Genomic DNA, 18,435 nt, shown 5'->3' with positions numbered 1-18,435 from the left:
ACCTGGAACTGATTGTTGTGTAGATATGAAGTATTGGTCTTTTTATTATTATTTTTTTTTCCGTATGGCTATCCAACTTGCACCATTTATTGTCAAGGTCTCCTTTCCCTTCTGTTCTCCCATGCCACCTTTGTTGTTAATTAATATCTCTGTACGGGTGAGTCTATTTCTGGGCTCTCCTAATCCATTGATCTCTTCTCTATCCCTGTACCAAGAGTACACTGTCTTAATGACTGTACTTTATAATAAGGTTTTTTTGTTTTCTTAATAATTTTATTTATTTATTTATATTTTTTGTCTGCGTTGGGTCTTCGTTGCTGTGCGTGGGCTTTCTCTAGTTGTGGCGAGCGAGGGCTACTCTTCATTGTGGTGCGCGGGCTTCTCATTGCGGTGGCTTCTCTTGTTGTGGAGCACAGGCTCTAGGCGCGTGGGCTTCAGTAGTTATGGCGCGCGGGCTCAGTAGTTGTGGTGCACGGGCTTAGTTGCTCCGTGGCATGTGGGATCTTCCTGGACCAGGGCTTGAACCCGTGTCCTGGAATTGGCAGGTGGATTCTTAAACACTGTGCCATCAGGGAAGTACCTATAATAAGGTTTTATAACTACTAGAGCAAGCCCTTCTGCCTTGGTTGTCTTCAGTAATGTCTTGACTATTCCTTAACTCTTTTCTTTCCATTTACATTTGCCACATTTAGCCAAAAACACTGGTTGGAATTTAGATTCGATTGCATTGAGCCTGTAGTTGAATTGGGAAAAGTAGACATTTTTCCAATACTGAGTCTTCCAATCCAGAAACATGGCATATACCTTTATTTAGGTCCTCTCTAATTACCCTCAGTGTTTTATAGCTTTTTGCATAGAGATCTTGTACATCTTATGTTAGATTTATTTATAGATATTTGATTTTTAAAATGCTATTGTAAATGGCATCTTAAAATTGTCATTTAGTTGTGGTTGTTGAAATGAAGTTGATATTTTCAAATTGATCATGTATTCAGCGGTCTTGCTAAGCTTGTGTACTAATTCTAATAATTTATCTGTAATTTTTAAAATTTCTGAGTATATTCTGTGAATTGTGACAGTTTAATTTCTTTCCTTTTATTTTTAAAAAACGAGATATAATTGAATATAACATTGTGTAAGTTTACAGTGTACAGTGTTGTGATTCGGTACATTTATATATTGCAGTATGTTTACCATTGTACCATTGCTGCTAATACCTCTATCAAACATAATTATAATTTCTTTTTGGTGGTGAGAGCTATTAAGATCTAGTCTTTTAGCAACTTTGAAGTTTATAAAACAGTATTGTTGACTATAATCACTGTGCTGAATGTTAGATTTCCAGAGTTTATCTGCTGTTTACAAATTTGTACCATTAAACAACATGCAAGTTTTGATATATAATATTTTCATTATCATTCAAGTAAAAAAATAGATTTTTCCATTGTGATTTAATTTTTTTACCCACAGGTAATTTAGAAGTACACTTCTTAATTTCCAAAGATGTGGAGATTATCTGGTTGTCTTTTTGCTGTTTATTTCTAAGTTAACTGCATTGTGGTCAGAGAATTAGTTTGTATGATTTCAGTTTTTTCAAATTTATTGAGACTTGCTTTATGACCTAGTTTATGATAGAATTTTTGTTGTGTGCATAGAGAAAATGTTTATACTGTAGTTGTTACTTCCAGTGTTTTACATGTATTCTGATCATGCTGTTTTCATGTTGTTCAGATCTTTATTCTTATGATTTTTTAAATCTTTTTTTCTTTTATTGAGAAAGGTATGTTAAAAATCTCCCACTGTGATTTTGGGAAAGTTTTTTTTCTCCTTGTCATTCTGACAATTTTTGCTTTGCTTATTTTGAGGCTGTCATTAGATGCCTATGGATTTAAAATTGCTATCTATTCCTGAAGAATTGGACTTCTCAGAGTTATAGTTTCCCTTGTTATCTCCAGTAAGGTTTTTGCCTTTATCAACACTTGGTCTACTGTTTCCATCTTTGTGTTTTAGATGTGTTTATGGTTGCTTTTTCTTTTGTTAACTTATGAGGCAGAGTTCGTCTTTTACTGGAATATTTAGTCCATTTTCATTTAATGTGATTGCTAAAGTATTTGAGTTTTCATCTGCCTTCTTATTTAGTGTTTTTTGTTTGCTCTGCTGGTTCTTATGTTTCTTTTTTTTCTTTTTTTCTAATTGAATTATAATTGGCACACAACATTATGTTAGTTTCAGGTGCACAACATAATGATTTGATATTTGTATGTGTTGTGAAATGATCACCACAGTAAGACTAGTGAACATCCATCACCACAGTTACATATTTTCATGTGTGTGTGATGAGAACTTTTAAGATTAACTCTCTTAGCAACTTTAAAATATACAATACCGTGTTATTAATCATAGTCACCATGCTGTATATTACATCCCCAGGACTTATTTATATTATAACTAGAAGTTTGTACCTTTTGACCACCTTCACCTATTTTGCCCACCCTCCACCCCTCAACCTCCACTTCCCACCTCTGACAATGAGTGATCTTTTCTCTATATCTATGAGTTCAGTGTTTTTAGAGTCCACATATAAGTGAGATTGTACAGTATTTATCTTCCTCCATCTGACTTATTTCACTTAGCATAATCCCCTCAAGGGGATTATGTTGTTGCAAATGGTAGGATGTCCTTTTTCATGGCTAAATAATATTCGTGTGTGTGTGTGTGTGTGTGTGTGTGTGTGTGTACGTGCGCGCGCGCATGTGCGTGTGTGTGTGTGTGTACACACACCATAGTTTTTTATTCATTCACCTGTCAATGGACATTTAGGTTGCTATGTTTATTCCCTTATTTAACTCCTTTGCAGGTGGTTATTATTTTACTTCTCTCTCATTACTTTGGAACATGTATAATCTTTTGTTTTCCCTTTAGTGGTTACTTTAGACATTTCAATATCTTTCACTTAATCAGTGTCTTATATTAATTGGTATTTTTGCCCTCTTCCTGCTCAGTAGAAGGTTATTAGAACACTTTAACTCTATTTAACCCCTCTCAACATTTTTGCCATTGTTGTTATGTATGTTAATTTCATTTAAACCCCAGAAGACCTCATACAAGCCATGTTTTATACAATCAAATGAATTTAGATCAGTGATTATGAACTTTGGAGGCACACTGGTATCATCTGGGGGAACATTTATAAAACACAGATTGTCTGCACTCCAATTCAGACAGATTACATCAGGGTCTCTTGAGGGAGGGTGTCAAGCATTAGTGTTTCTTAAAAACTCCGGTGATTCAAAGATGCAGTGAGTTTGAAAGCCTCTGATTTAGATTTACATATTCTCTTTGTTACTCTTCATGCCTTTTGTATCTCTGACCTTCGTTTTGGGATAATTTTTTGTCTTCCAAAACACACTTTAGAATTTTCTTAAGGTTGGCTGGTGACATATATTCTTTCACCAAATACCTGTTTTAGTGTCTTTCTTGCAAGATAGGTTCATCGGGAATAGAATTTCTTTCATCATTTTAAAGATCTTATTCTTCATTCTATTCCTGGTAAATACCCTGATGTTCAATATTATCAATAGCTTATTGGAATTAACTGTCAGATTGTTGTTCCTTTGAAGATAATGTGTCCCTTATCTCTGACTACTTAGTAGATTTTCTCTTTGAATCTGATTTTCAGCAATTTTACTATGTACCTAGGTTTGGATTTTTTTTTAATGTATGCCTTGGCATCCTTGGCGGATTGGTTCCAGGACACCCCTACCCCCAATACCAAAATCTGTGATGCTCAAGTCTGTTATGTAAAATGGTTCTAGTATTTGCATGTAACCGTCAAATATGCTCCTGTATACTTGCAGTCATCTCTAGATTACTTAAAATACCTAATGCAATGTAAATGCTATGTAAATAGTTATAAATATAATGTAAATGCCATGTAAATAGTTGTAAATATAATGTAAATGCTATGTAAATAATTGTTGGCCCGTGGCAAATTCGAGTTTTGCTATTATGAATTTTCTGAAATTTATTTTCCCCTGAGTAGTTTCAATCCATGGATACACAGTCTGAGGATATGGAAGGCTGACTGTCTTCGGCTTGTAGAGCTCCTTGAATCTGTGGTTTGTTGTCTTTCATCAGTTTTAGACAATTATCAGCCATTATCTAAGTATTTAAGTATTTAAATATTGCTTCTGCCGATTTCTCTTTTCTCTGGGACTCCAAAAACAAACATTGTAGACACTGTTACTCTGTCCTGTGTGTTTTTCCATGCCTCATTTGATAGCTTTTCTTTTGACCCATCTTTCGGCTTACTAATGATTTCTCCAGCTATATCTAGTCTACCATGAAGTCCCATCCATTGAGTTCTTAATTTTAGTTGTTGTGGTTTTCAGTTTTATAATTTAAAATTGTTTTTTTTAATTGTTCCTAGATCAGAGCTGAAATTCTCAATTTTTGTCTTTTGTGTCTTTGAACATGAAAAGTATACTTAGAGTCTCTGTCTGGTAATTCCTGTGTTTGGGGTCCCTGTGGATCTTTTCCTGTTGTCGGTTTCTGCTGGTTATTTATTCATGTTATTTTGTTTCCTTGTTTGTCAAGTTATTTTTGATTATGAGCCATACGTTTTATTTACACAAATGCTTATAGATTAATTTAAGGCCTAGGCTAATGTTATGCTCCAGAGAATGTTTGATTTGCTTCTACCTGGAGTTTGATGAACTAGAGATCCAGGATCTCTCATTTCACGGATTGAGAGGATTGGAAGATGAGCTGCAGTCTCTGTGAAGTCCTGTCAATTCTGGATTACCCGTCTAGGTTCAGCCTGCATTGGGGTATCAACTCCAAACCACTAGTGTATTTCCAAATATGTTTCCTTTCTCCTCTCCCTCCTGCCCTGGACTCCAGTCCCTTTCCCATTGGTCCTTACAGGCTGTTAAAAGCACTGCTCAGCTACTCCCTTGACTCCCTTTAGGATCTTTCAGCATCCCCAGAGGAAAAAAGCCCTGTGAGCTATATTCATCTCCTTAGACTTTCATCCTCCTCTGGTTACTGACCTAGGAAATCTTCACTGTCTTTTTAGGTCCCTACTGCCTTTAACTAAGTGCTTTTTAAAAAATATTTACTTATGTGGCTGTGCTGAGTATTAGTTGCCGCACGCAGGATATTTGTTGCCAAGTGTGGGATCTTCATTGTGACACGCGGGATCTTTAGTTGCGGCATGTAGGCTCTAGTTCCCTGACCAGGGATCAAACCCAGGCCCCCTGCATTGGGAGTGCAGAGTCTTAACCACTGGACCACTAGGGAAGTCTCTAACTAAGTGCTTTTAAAAAATATTTTATGTTGCTTTTCTAGCTGTCTTCATCAGGAGGGTTGGTCTGAATTACCTAGTTGACCATAACTGGAAATTAATTCCCTTGAAATTAGATATCTACTGGGAATTTATAGAGAGAACCTGTGTTACTTTAGGTAATTAGGGAAGAAGAATAGACAAGCAGGAATAGAGTGGCAGATTCTGTTGGTGGTTGGAGTGATAATAACAGTGATAGTTATATTTATGGTGCAATTACTATGTATAGTGTTTTACATGTACTCACTGAAACCTTTGAACTACCTTCTGAGACACATACTATGGTTATCCCTGTTTTACAGATATAGGAACCGAGGCATGGACAGATAAAGTAACTTGACCAAGGTCACAATCAGTAAATGATGAACTGGCTTTCAAGTTTGTGCTAACTGGTAGAACAGATGGCCTGGTCAGAGGCCTGGAGAAGGGATATCTCAGGTCAGCATGGGGCCACCAAAGGTTTATGGAGAAGTTACCAAACAGTCAACATTTAGGCAAAAGTTTGCAGTAGGTGATTCTTAGTAATCAGAAAGTAAAGAGAAAACTCTTCTGAGGTTATTTCTCTATCTTTCTCCACTACCAAACCACTATCAGGTCATGGAATTTAGATTTACAGTCATTGTACGTTATGACTTGAGTGTGTATCATCTCAGGAACCTATTTGCTACTTCTTACAGTCTTTCATTAAAAAAGACTGAGATTCTAAATTGATTTTTTTACAGATGATTATTATGGTGACTCTTAGTGTGTATCCTGTGTTAAAGAAAAATATATGGTCATTGTGAAAAATCTAGAAAACACAGGTAAAGCTAAAAACAAACAAAAAGCAAAACAAAAAAACAGAAAGAAATTCACAGTAATTTACCATCCAGGTAAGTAACTTTAAAATTTTCCCAGTCTGTGTTCTGGACATCTTTGTTTTTTGAAAGAATGGATTCTCCCTTATATGTTTATAAGCTGTTTTCCTGCCTTTTGACATATTGAATAACTTTCCAAGCCGTTAAAATATTTTACAGCATCATTTTTTTTTAAAAATTTTATTTATTTATTTATTTTTGGCTGTGTTGGGTCTTTGTTTCTGTGCGAGGGCTTTCTCCAGTTGTGGCAGATGGGGGCCACTCTTCATCATGGTGCGCGGGCCTCTCACTATCGCGGCCTCTCTTGTTGCGGAGCACAGGCTCCAGACGCGCAGGCTCAGTAATTGTGGCTCACGGGCCCAACTGCTCCGCGGCATGTGGGATCTTCCGGGACCCGTGTCCCCTGCATTGGCAAGCGGATTCTTAACCACTGCGCCACCAGGGAAGCCCAACAGCATCACTTTTAATTGAATCACCCTTCATGGTTTGGGGCATTTGAATTACCTGCATTTTTAAATATGCAATAGCCACCACTTTTAGTTGCCTTCCATACTCTGAATTTGGAGTACTTAAGCCGATGCACAAATATTTTGAGTGATTGCATGAGAATGCTGCCTGCCAGCCAGTGGTTGAATGTTTGCAGCAGTATTGGAACCATAATTTGAATATTTTATTGTGTTTTGCCCTTATTTTATTGTTGAGTAGCACAATGTTTGATGGAGTTGGTGCTTATTTGGTGCTTTCTAGATCTAGAGTCTTTGAACTTAGGTGAATGCACAGTGGGCTCAGTTATGTAGAAAGAACTAAGGAATATTTATAAAATGATAGAATTAAGTGTTTTTTTTTCCATTTTCCCAAGATTAAATGATTATTTAAAAAGCACGCCACACTGTATAGAAATCAACATTCTCTCCCATAATTCTGTGCATCTGGGACTATAGAAATGTCACTGTCCCTGCCCCACATCTTCAAATTAACATTCTTAGGTCACAACAATAAGTCTTCCCAAAGGGGACCTTCCGGGAAAACAAGCTATTTCCTCGGCTCATATTTCCCCCTTTTTGTAGCAGGCACCAGCAATCTATCCAAGAAGAATATACTGGGGAGTAGGGGGGGCATCCAGCAGCAAGCCCCCGGTTGTTGACAGCCGTAAGATTAGAGACAAGCACAAAGAGATACGTCCACATACTGGCAAAAAATCCTGTGACAGCTTGGGAAGAACTCTTCATTTCATTCATGGTGGAAACCCCACTGTCCAGTGCATAAGTATTGACGAGGTAGGCCAGTGAGTTACAGAGCCACAAAGAAATACTGTCACCTAGGAGGCGAGGAATAAGACCCGCAAAAAATCCTAGGATGACTTCTTCCCGATGGATAGTTGCTAGGAAGTCACAAAGTCCACAGTACTTGGATTCTCTGCCAATGAATTGTACCGTAGATCTCAGAGTGATCACGTGGAAGGGATGTATGACGAGAGTAGCAGCAGAATGAGCCATCGCCTCTCGAGTTGTCTCCTTGATAACTAACTCGGTCAAAGGAAGATGAAACTTCTTTCTGTACATTTCCAGATCCTGACTCCTCAGCCTTGTCACACTCCTGGTAATGTGGTAAAACTTTACCATGGACCACAGATCCAAGGACCCCTGAACACAGTCTTGGAGTTAAGCCTGTGAACAATCCACACTTCCCATTGATGCTCGCAATGTGCTGAGCATAACAAGAGAGGCCAGGAAGCTGACAAAATTGCTGCCCAAAAATATTTCATCCTGTTGTTGGAGGAAGAGGCTCATATCCCACCTGGATGAGCACCTTCACGTACGTGAGCGGCTGGGACAGGATGGTGAGACCGGAGCCCGGGAGCACCTGACTGGCCGCGTCCTCCATGATGGCACCCGCGGACGGACAGACAGATGGAGCCACCAAGTGACCAAGCCGGTCCCGGATCACGTGCCAGGGCCGCTGGCTTCACTGGCCCGCCCGCGGTGCGCCTAGAATTAAGTTTTTAAGGATAATTTTTTCCTAAAACACTGGAAATAGTTGAGATTTGTATAAATTATTAGCTTTCTAGTGACAGAACTGCCCCCCCCCGCCCCCAAAATAACATGCATATCTTTGAAGTTGCCCGTCTTTTCAGGATTTTATGTAAAAACAAGAGTCTTCTAATTCTGTCATTTATTTGTTTCTTTATAATTTACATTCCTAATTTTTCTTTAATGCAAACAGTATGCAGTAGATATCTCTTTTTTTTTATCCTTCTAGCTGTATCTCAGATTGACATTTAAAAGAACCTTTGGATGTAACTTGTTGCAGAGTTGCAGGCTTTCCCTGGTAACTGGTTCATTTGGAGTTCTTCGTGGTCATGGCTATTGGCAGACACTTATTAAGCTGCTGTATGCAGGGCACTGTGCAGAACGCATAGCACACAGCTGAGGGCGACGCCTACTGGGCTCATCCGGCTGTTTCCGTAGGATGGCTCTAGTCGCGCTTAGTGGCCTTTAACTTCATTTCAGACAGTTTCGTTAGATTGTATATTGTGATAGCTGTCATATCAGTATGCATTTTTAAAAAAACTATCAAAATCGGTGAAGTTTTGTGTAGCCATTTTAATATTGAAGATGGAAGGAAAAAAAAGCAACATTTTCAGCATATTATGCTTTATTATTTCAAGAAAAGTAAAAACAACTGAAATGCACAAAAAGATCTGTGCCGTGTATGGAGAAGGTGCTTTGACGGATCGAACGTGTCAAAAGTGGTTTGCGAAGTTTTGTGCTGGAGATTTCTCGCTGGACCATGCTCCACGGTCGGGTAGACCAGTTGAAGTTGATAGCGATCAAATCGAGACATTAATTGAGAACAATCAGCGTTATGGCACTCGGGAGATAGCGGACATACTCAAAATATCCAAATCAAGTGTTGAAAATCATTTGCACCAGCTTGGTTATGTTCATCGCTTTGATGTTTGGGTTCCACGTAAGTTAAGAGAAAAAAACCTCTTGACAGTATTTCCGCATACGATTCTCTACTTAAACATAATGAAAATGTTCCGTTTTTAAAACAAATTGCGACGGGCGATGAAAAGTGGATACTGTACAATAACGTGGAACAGAAGAGATCGTGGGGCAAAGTGAAATGAACCACCACCAACCACACCAAAGGCCGGTCTTCATCCAAAGAAAGTGATGTTGTGTATATGGTGGGATTGGAAGGGAGTCCTCTATTATGAGCTCCTTCCAGAAAGCCAAACGATTCATTCCAACAAGTACTGCTCCCAGTTAGACCAACTGAAAGTAGCACTCGACCAAAAGCATCTGGAATTAGTCAACAGAAAACGCATAATCTTTCGTCAGGATAACGCAAGACTGCGTGTTTCTTTGATGACCAGGCAAAAACTATTACAGCTTGGCTGGGAAGTTCTGATTCATCTGCTGTATTCACTGGACATTGCACCTTTGGATTTCCATTTATTTCAGTCTTTACAAAATTCTCTTAATGGAAAAAATTTCAATTCCCTGGAAGACTAAAAGGCACCTGGGACAGTTCTTTGCTCAAAAAGATAAAACGTTTTGGCGTATGGACACCAAGGGGGGAAAGCTGGGGTGGGGTGGGGGCCGGTGGTGATGGTGTGATGAATTGGGAGATTGGGATGGACATATGTACACTAATGTATAAAATAGATAACTAATAACCTGCTGTATAAAAAAATAAAATAAAATTCACCAAAAAAAGATTAAAAGTTTTGGGAAGATGAAATTAGGAAGTTGCCTGAAAAATGGCAGAAGGTAGTGGAATAAAACGGTGAATATATGCCGTGGAGCAACTAAGCCCGTGCGCCACAACTGCTGAGCCCACGTGCTACAAACACTGAAGCCCATGTGCCACAACCACTGAAGCCCACGTGCCTAGAGCCCATGCTCCGCAACAAGAGAAGCCACCACAATGAGAAGCCCACGCACTGCAACGAAGAGTAGCCCCCACTCACCGCAACTAGAGAAAAGCCCGTGCAGCAACGAAGACCCAATGCAGACAAAAATAAATAAATTTTAAAAAAACGGTGAATATGTTTTTCAGTAAAGTTCTTGGTGAAATGAAAAATGTCTTCTTTTTACTTAAACACCCAAGGAACTTTTTGGCCACGCCAACTTTTTGGCTTCTTTTGTTTATCATCCTAAGATGATAAACAAAAGCATTTTAGGTGGTTGGAAAAATGATAGTCAACACTTCTCCAGTCTTTTAAAAATATATTATTTTAATCTAGCTTATCTTTTTTAAAGAACCTACTTATAGGGTTTACTTCCAGGTATTTTTACATTGTCAGCCATTAAGTTCCTGCTTTCAGTTCTTTTGGGTATGTACTGGAAAGTGTAATTGCTGGATCATATGGTAATTCTATGTTTAACTTTTTGAGAACTGCCAACCTCTTTTCCACAGGGGTTGCACCATTTTACATTCCCACCATCAGTGGCAAGGGTTCCAATTTCCACACATCTTGGCCAACACTTGTTTCCTTTCTTTTTATTTTTTTGGATATGGCAGCAGCAGGCCCCCTTTATTTGTCAGAGACTCTAGTCTCCCCAAGGGAGGCTGAGTGTGGGTTGTCATTTTGTCTTATACCCCTGTCTGTTCTCTGTCATCTAGAGGCACAGAGTTTTCAACGCTTGTTGAAAAGAGGATAAAGTTGGCTTGAAATCACCTCTTGCAATAACGATTTATTACTCATTTTCAAGTGAATTGCAAACCACATTTCATAGCAGAATCTTCGCTGATTGGCTGGTTGGACTCTGCCCTCCCCCGCCCCCCTTTTGAAGAGGATTTCTTCTTAATGCTGTATGAATGTTTTTCCTTACAGCAACTCTTTTTTTCCTTCCCTCTCTGTCCCCCTCTCTCTCCCTCCCCCTCCGTGTGTGTCTCTCTCTCTCTCTGTCTCTTTCTCATAGCAACTCTTTAAGAAAAATGATTACTTGAGGCTTGATTAACTGCCTCAGGATCTACATTAATAAAATATCCTGCTGGGCTGTTGTTTTGAAAGATTAATCTTGTGAATTGATACAAGTCATTGAGACTGAGTGTTGGTTAGTGTTGTTTTTAAACAATGGAAATAGTAGGACAGATTAAAATCAGATTAAAATGTTTTAAGTATTGATTTTGAAAGATTAAATACAAAGCACAGACTCAAAGCTGATAAGCTCCCAGCCAAGCTGAGCCATTACGTGTGTGTGGGTGTGTGGCGAGTGAAGAAGCAAATTTGTCACAGGATGGTGGGAGTTAAGGCAGATTATAAATCCAGCACCAGTCCCTACTGGACGATTGAATCCTCACTAAAGTATCCCCATGGTGATCTGATACTAGGCGAGCAACATCTATGCCTGTCTCTGAAAAGCTATAGAAAATAAAATAGAACATAGACTCTGAGTCGATTTGAGGTAATGATGTTTGTTTCAGTAAACATTAAGAAGGTAATGTTATAGCTGTACCACTTCTAGCATCCTTTTTACTTGGTAATTTGTGAAGATAAATTTCTTTTGGATATCACATCAGTATTTGGAACATTTTGGAGTTTTATGGGAGAAAATGTTTGGAAGAAAACAAAGAGACAAGTGATCAGAGAGGTAATGTGTCCTGTACAAATATAGGACCTCGATTACATCATTTTATACCAGCATAGGTAGGGTTCATTGTTGGCCAAGTAAAATATTATCATGTTAAATATTACTGAGACTAAGGTGTGGCTTTTGTGATGTTACGTGAGGGTTACTATTAAGTCTTATGTACGTTTGGAAATATTTGAAACCCGTTTTTTCCATAGGGCCAAAGAATTCACTTTAACCTAATATGAACACTTGTTTTCATCCTGGCATCAGGTGTTAGAAGTGAGTTGCAAAAATTCTTCCATTGAGCTACTTAATAGCTGTTCCCAAGGAAGGTGAAGGAGAATCATTCTAATAGGCCAGCACGGATTGCCCAAATTTGGCTTGGGTGCTAAGTTACCGGATAGTATTATACTTAAATAGCTGCTTGGCCTGCCAGTTTTTGAAGGCTTCAAGGTGAACTAGTTCTGATGACTTTGTAAGACTACTACTACTGTAGAGTTTGGGGATTTTTCCTTTTATATTAGGATTATTCTGTTCACGTGATGTCTCCCTTACCAGCCCGAGCCTCCATGTGGGTGAGAACTTGTGACTTCAATTTGTTGTCTCTGGAGCCTGCTCTGATAAGGCCCTTGCAAGTGTGTATTGACTCAAATTCCTGTGTGATGTGAGTACCATATCATATATACTCTATCTGTTCTGGCCTTTTTTTTTTTTGGTCTTTGGAAGACCTTTGGGTTTTGTTCTGTGGTTGTCAGAAGCCTGAGAGAGTGTCTTTTTGTTTTTGTTTCGTCTGTTTGTTAATGTCTCAATCAGGCTTCTTTTACTATCTGTAGGATCTAAAGAGTTGGGGGATGGAGGCGGGTTGCCATCCTCCCCCACCCTCCAGCAGTTGGATAAAATAAGAACTTGGGCTCTTGGCACTGCTTTACCCACTTACATAACCCATACCAAATCCTTTTTAAGAAGAAGTGTCTCAGGGTCCTTTTTCCTGTCTAATTCCCGTTCGTTATTTTACTTGTAACCACTTGTCTCTTTTGCACAAGCCTGGCCTCTTTAGAGAAGCTTTGTGGCTCTTACCCATTTAGCCATCCAAGGACCCCATTCTTGTAAATGCCAGAAACTCTTGCTAGCCTTCATAACGGAAGAAAGGAAACTGCAGTTAAACAGAATCTACAGGTAAATGAAAAAAAGTCGTTCCGGTCGTGTCTTCCCCTAGCACAGTGTTAGCTGAACACTTAACACAGCGCTGTCCAATAGAAATAAAGGCGAGCCACATATGAAATGTAACTTTTTCTAGTTGACATTTTTTTTAAAAAGCAAAAATAGGTGAAATGAGCTTTAACAATATAGTCTATTTAACTCTGTATATCTGAGATACTATCATTTCAACATGTATAATCTCCTGGATGAATGCAGAGGCTTCCTAAGCGGCCCCCTTGTCTCCACCTGATCTTGCCACATCACACCCTCCCACCTTCTAAAATATGCCCAGCAGGGTCGTTGTGGTGCTGGCGCTGGAGGAGAACCCCGGCCCAGTTTCCTTGGGGAGGGGGTTCTGGAGACTTAGCCGTCCCCTCCCCGCAGCCCCGCGCCTACCCCTGCCGCAGCGCTTCTCAGATGACGGCGCCGTCTCCACTTCCTTACCTCTTGTGCATAATGTAAGTGTTACACTATAGGCCTGGGCTTCCCTGGGTCTGGATCCTGTCTCTAAGACGGTGAGCTCCCCAGATACTTAGACTGAGTCTTACTCGCTTAGCCAGCGTATTCATTTGCTAGGCTGGCCGTGGCAAAGTACCACGGACTGCGTGGCTTAAGCAGTTGAAATTTATTGTCTCCCTGTTCCTGGAGGCTGGAAGTTTAAGATCAACGTGCTGCTGGGTCATGCTCCCTCTGAAGGTCTGAGGGGGGAATCTGTCCCAAGCTTCTCTCGGCTTCTGATAGTTCTTGACTTTGGGCAGCATAACTCCCATCTTCACGTGGCATTCTCCCTGTGTGTGTGTGTTGTCTCTTCACATTTTTCCTCCTTTTATAGGGGTGCCATTCAGGTGGGATTAGGGGCCACCCCACTCCAGTGTGACCTGATCTTAATTACTGATATCTGCAACAACCTTATTTCTAAATAAGGTCGCATTTGGAGGTGATGGGGTTAGGACTTCAACGTATGAATTTAAGGGGGGCACAGTTCAGCTCATAACACCCAGTGACTAGCATATTGACTAACATAACTGTAAAATGATCAAATGAAATAATCTGAGGAAAGGATCAGAGTTTTATTTTCTTAAAGGCATTATGTTTAAATAATCAAGATAGAAGCTCTCAATTTTATTAATACTTCTCATCTCTAGTTTTCAAATATATTCATAGTTAGTGGCTTTTGAATTGTTGCACCTCAAGAGATGCAGGCGGAGGGACTTCCATGACGGTTCAGTGGCCAGGACTCCGCGCTCCCAACGCAGGGGGCCCGGGTTCGATCCCTGGTCGGGGAACTAGATCCCACATGCCGCAACGAAGAGTTTGCATGCTGCAACTAAGACCCGGCGCAGCCAAATAAATATTTTTTAAAAAAAGAGAGAGATGGAGGGTGGAGGGTGCAGGTGGAGGGTTCTAGCTCTAACTCTGTCCTGGTGAGAGAGTGAACAGACCAACAAGGACAGAGAACAGGAGAGAAGAAAAGATGTCCATGCAGACTTGACGATGGACCTAGTGACCGAGCCAGCAGACCAGAAAAGCTGGAACCTAAATGCAGGGACACCAGGTAAAAGCAAGCTGATCTGCAGAGCAGACCTTGAATGAGGGATGGGAAGCATCAGGGTGAGGCTAATGGCAGGGAGGGGTTGAAGCTAAACAGGAGTAATCGGGCCCTGAATACCGCACCTCAGCCCACCTCGCCGCACCTCAGGAGAAGACTTCAGGTTCCTCGGGACGCCAGGAGCAGCAGAACAGGAGGCACTGAGAGGGGAAAGGCTCCCTTCCTAGGCCCCCCAGACCCGCAGCAGCCAGGCTCGGGGGCCCCAGTCAGGGAGCTGAAGGATTCCTCTCTGGGCAACGTCTGTCCATGACCAGCAGGGTCCCTTTCCTCAACACTGAGTTAGATGACTTAGGGTCTCCAGCCACTTCAGGAACACCTTGAACAAGAACAAAACAGATGCGGGAACAGCAGCTTAAAGACCGTGCAGGGAACAGGCAGGTAACTTCAGTAGGCTCTTGATATTTACCTCAGAGAGGAGAGGGGGTTTCCTCTGTGAAACAATAGTTTGCGATAAAAAAAAGGCTTTCTGAGAACAAGGAAGAGTTCTTGGTGGTTAGAAATGTGGTACCAGACATTTAAAAATCTGGTTAGAAATCGTTCTGAAAGGGAACAGAAAGAATCTGGAAGAGGTAAGAAAGGAAGAAGATCATTATAGGAGGTAAGATGCGGCTGGTAAGAATTTCAGAAAGAGGAGAGAGGAAACCCAGGACTGAGTGTTTCCACATTGATGTGGCCCACTGAGCGCTCAGGCAAGTGAGTGACAAAAACTCAGACCCAGGCCTATTAGAATTGAATCTCAGGATACCGAAGATTGGTAAGATTTTACTTCCATATAGGAAAAAACCAGACCTGCATAAAGAACGAGGGATCAAATTGGCTTTAGATGTACCAGCAGCAGTGCCGGAAGCTAGAAGGCCCTAGCTCCGTATCTTAAACTCTGAGGGAAAACTGTGTCCAGGTTTCAATTTAGTGCTTGTCCAAATTGCCAGCAAAGTGTGTGCGTAAGATAAAAAGTTTCACGTGTGAAAGTTTTCGGGAGGCTGTGGGAAGCGGTGAGCCACTGACGCAGGCGGTAAGTCAAGAAGGAGCAGAGTACTGAGTTGGGAACAGGAGAGAAGGGGGAAGGGGTTTTCAGGACGGTTGTGATCAGTCCCAGGAGTGGCAGCTGTGCTCAGGCCTGGAGAGTCATCAGCGCAGTTGAAGCAGGAGGACGGTGCCTTGTCTTCAAGGAAAGGGATCAGAGCCATCCAATCTTCTCTGCAGATCTTCCTGGCAGGCTGAGTGCCAGCGGTCAGTACAGGCGGGTAAAGGAAGAGATGGCCTTGCAGAGGCCGAGGGGGGAAAATAGATGCCTAAGGAAGGACCTGGAACCGTAGTACCTTTTTAAAAAAATTTTTGATTGATTGATTGATTGATTGCTGTGTTGGGTCTTCGTTTCTGTGTGAGGGCTTTCTCCAGTCGCGGCAAGCGGGGGCCACTCTTCATCGCGGTGCGCGGGCCTCTCATTATCGCGGCCTCTCTTGTTGCGGAGCACAGGCTCCAGACGCGCAGGCTCAGTAGTTGTGGCTCACGGGCCCAGTTGCTCCGCGGCATGTGGGATCTTCCCAGACCAGGGCTCGAACCCGTGTCCCCTGCGTTGGCAGGCAGATTCTCAACCACTGCGCCACCAGAGAAGCCCCCGTAGTACCTTTTTATGGCATAATCACGTAAATAGGAATATTGATTTGACCAGCAGAGCAAGGGGAAGAAGGTGGGTGAACATAGGGTCTAGTGGTTTAAGAGTTCAATCCTTTTGAATAGAAGTCGATCGATGATGTCCGGACTGAAAAGGTATGGAAGTAAAGCTTGTCATTTAGAAATGTTGAGGCATAAATAGTGGGAGAAAAGGCTGGAAGGGCCGCCTTGGGGTGGAGGACTCCGCTAGGAACCTGGTGGTGGGTGGCTTTTCAGGCTGGGCACGTGGACTCAAGTGGCAAAAAATAAAAAATGGAAACTTGCCATGCTGCCTGAGTTGTTTTCATTTTACTTGTCATTCATTACAGATGTACTTACGTGAAGGCTAGCACAGTGTTAATCATTTAGAAATCGCTGCTGAGTGGTATCTGCTTAATTCTTACTAGTTTAACTAAATGTGTTGGAGGGAAAACAAGAGCACAGCCTTCAGAGTCAGACAGTCACCTCCTTGGGTGTGAATGATTACCTACTAGGTAGTTGGTGCTGTTTCCAGGTGCCGAGGTTAGAAAACCCGGATGCCCCCCCCCCCAAACACAGCCCCACCCCCTGCCAACCTGCATCCTGTTGGAGGGATATGGGCAGTGCAGGTGAATAAACAGGTGGTTTCCTGTTGCTGGAGGGGAAAACAAAACACCGGCAGGGTGGGGCCTGTCCTTGGGAAGGGCCCCCAGAGATGCACATTCGAGCTGGGTCCTGAAAGGGGAGACGTGACGGCTCAGGGAAGAGCAGGGGCAGAGATCGAGGTGGAGAGCCTTGAGGCAGGAGAGACCCTGGCTTGTGCCCAGGAGGGTGGTGCCCATCGCCAGATGGGTTGATGGAGCGGGGAGGAAGCAGGGGTCGTCAAGAGTTGGAATCTCTTGGAACACCAGAGTGAGTGATATGTTCTGCCTTGAGATGATTCAGAATGCTGTGGTCGGAGTGGGTCTCGGAAGGCAGGGTGGACATAGCTCCCCAGGAGCCCACCTGACCAGTGGGACAGAAGTGCTCCTGGGCTTTCCCCTCTGGGGGGCGTGCACACACACGTTTACATCCTTTTTATTTATTCTTTTTACTTGGGCGTAGCTTTTCCTGCTCTCCTTTATGCATTTATTTAGTAGTTAGGTGGCTGGTGCCCAGGAAGGCTAATTAATGGCAGAGACAGCAAGCAGTAAGCATGCTGACAAGCAGCTCATACTCGCTTTATTGCTTTATTTTTTTAAATTGCTGATAATTACAATAATGTGCATGGGCATGGGTCCCAGACAGGAAGAATTATTGTCTGCAGGCAGATCTGGTGTGAGCTGATAATACAGTATTTACTCTTACATTTAAATGCTGCATAAATCATGGCAAAGATGCCTTTCTGACTTGATTTGAACTTGGAGAGGGTGGAGCTCTTTCATATTTGTGTTATTTTCATAGCTGTTTTGATGGACGTTAGAAGTCAGAGTGATTTGTTACATCAAGATTGGTGTGTGAATATTGCTTGACCTAGTAAACAGTGAAATGTTTAGCAGAATAGCATATGGAAATTGCCAATTTTGTATTTTTAAATGTGCATTTCCTCTCCCTGCCCTGTGAATGTCATCCTGCCAAATTGTCTTATTTTCTATTTATAAAGAAAGAAAGATATGGGTTATTCACGGAGGAATTTCTGCTCTTTCTTGCCATTCAGCGTCACAGAACCTTAGAAATAAAGTGCTAACTCTTTGGTTTTCATGGAATAGTAAAAGCTAAGAAAAACATTTTAGATAGATAAAGTTGTCAGCTCTTAATATTATGGAAGGAGCATTTTAAAAAAACAGACTACCCATTTATTACGGCTGCCATCCTCTGAAAAACATTTTAAAGCAAAGGTAAAAAAGAAGAGAACCTTAGAATTCAGGACAGTCACTTCTTCTTATCTTTTCCCAGATAGTGTATTAAAGGAAAAAAGATCCAGTGAAATCAGTTCAGATGTCTGACATTGGCTGTTGATGTTTGTGCTTGTAACACCTTGAAGTCAGAGCATTTCAGCCAAAGCTGACATGTTAGATAGTTTCCCAACTTAACCTTGGTAAAAATCACTAAGTTGAGTGTTTATTTTAGTGAAATATTTCTATCTGAAGAATAGAATTTTTTAAAAAGAGGTGTGATTTATTGTTTCAAGTGCATGAAATATTTGAAATATGCCCCCAAATTACC

The 18,435-nt window shown here is 41.3% G+C and overlaps 1 protein-coding gene and 1 pseudogene across 5 annotated transcripts in view; one reads left to right on the top strand and one right to left on the bottom strand.

Annotated features, from left to right (window-relative positions):
• Positions 1 to 18,435, top strand: part of APLP2 (amyloid beta precursor like protein 2) — a 70,480-nt gene that overhangs the window by 7,546 nt on the left and 44,499 nt on the right. The window lies entirely within an intron of this gene.
• On the bottom strand, positions 7,090 to 8,125 carry LOC132369546 (mitochondrial carrier homolog 2-like; annotated as a pseudogene).

This window comes from Balaenoptera ricei, chromosome 8, assembly GCF_028023285.1.
Source record: "Balaenoptera ricei isolate mBalRic1 chromosome 8, mBalRic1.hap2, whole genome shotgun sequence".
Lineage (NCBI taxonomy): Eukaryota > Metazoa > Chordata > Mammalia > Artiodactyla > Balaenopteridae > Balaenoptera > Balaenoptera ricei.
The sequence above is the reverse complement of the archived record's forward strand: the minus strand, read 5'-3'. Positions and strand labels throughout refer to the sequence as shown.